At 39.5% G+C, this 1,090-nt stretch overlaps 1 long non-coding RNA gene across 1 annotated transcript; it reads right to left on the bottom strand.

Annotated features, from left to right (window-relative positions):
• Positions 1 to 213: 213 nt before the first annotated feature.
• LOC132459220 (uncharacterized) lies at positions 214 to 1,090 on the bottom strand. The gene is made up of 2 exons (XR_009526148.1): positions 543 to 1,090; positions 214 to 343 (listed from the first exon to the last, which is right to left on the bottom strand). It is a non-coding gene; the product is annotated as an uncharacterized LOC132459220 (long non-coding RNA).

The raw sequence follows: 1,090 nt of genomic DNA, 5'->3' as shown, positions 1-1,090 counted from the left end.
CACATCACAAGACATGATATGATACCATCTTTTAAGCACATTAATTGTTTGTTGTCCCAACATGTCAGTAGAACTACGCAGAAGTGCTTGTCTATGGTAGGAAAAGCCTGTGTGTAAAAAAGCGAAGTCTGAACTGAAGCTGGGTAGCTGGTTTTAGTAACCGATGTCTTTCTGCGTTGTGTCTTGTATCTTTGAGTGAGGCACACACAGGAGTCGAGTACTGGAGGTTTATTCTTTCCAAAGGAGACAAAACAACACGGGCGTCACACACAATCCGGGATATCACTCTCCACTCAGCTCCGTGCATCAGCGCTCACTCACTCTAGCTTAATATATCCTGTGACTTTCAATGAATACATGTAGGGAATAAATTATAAAAATGTAAACAAAGCATAAAATGATCTCAAATAAATTAATTAAATAAAAAGACAGTATATTAAATATATACACTAATAAAGGAAATAAAATATAATAGAGAATTGTCGTTTCCTCACACTCATTTTACATATTTTACCATAAACAAAGACACATAACAGGCATACCTTTCCAAAGGAGACAAAACAACACGGGCGTCACACACAATCCGGGATATCACTCTCCACTCTACAAAACAAAGGAAGCAAACAATTGACCACACATACCGGATAAAACAACCGCATTTGAAATTTCAAGGCGGGAAAAAACTAAACTACCACCGGCTCAAGCTAGGTTACGAGTTAATCAAAATCCACCCTTCCAACAGTTCAATTAAATTTTTCTACGCACCAGAGTTTCTCCCGCGTGCCTAAAAGCACGTCGCAAAGCAGTGTGAACGACCACAGCCGTTCAAGGGCAACAAACAAGGGGTTAACATAAAAATCTAACGGAGAGAGACACAAACGAAACTCACCAGCTCCGTGCATCAGCGCTCACTGACGCTAGACACACAGGTGCAACGCCAAACCACTCCCCAGGGAAACAAAAGGCATGCCATACGGAACAACGAAATCAACTTACAACTAGGAACCAATATTTGGTGGAGTTCACAATAAAAAAGGTATGAACAATGATAAAAAAAATAAAACAAAATCAAATTAAATTTAGCTCGGCT

The sequence above is a fragment of the Gadus macrocephalus genome, chromosome 6 (assembly GCF_031168955.1).
Source record: "Gadus macrocephalus chromosome 6, ASM3116895v1".
Classification (NCBI taxonomy): Eukaryota; Metazoa; Chordata; class Actinopteri; order Gadiformes; family Gadidae; genus Gadus; species Gadus macrocephalus.
The sequence above is the reverse complement of the archived record's forward strand: the minus strand, read 5'-3'. Positions and strand labels throughout refer to the sequence as shown.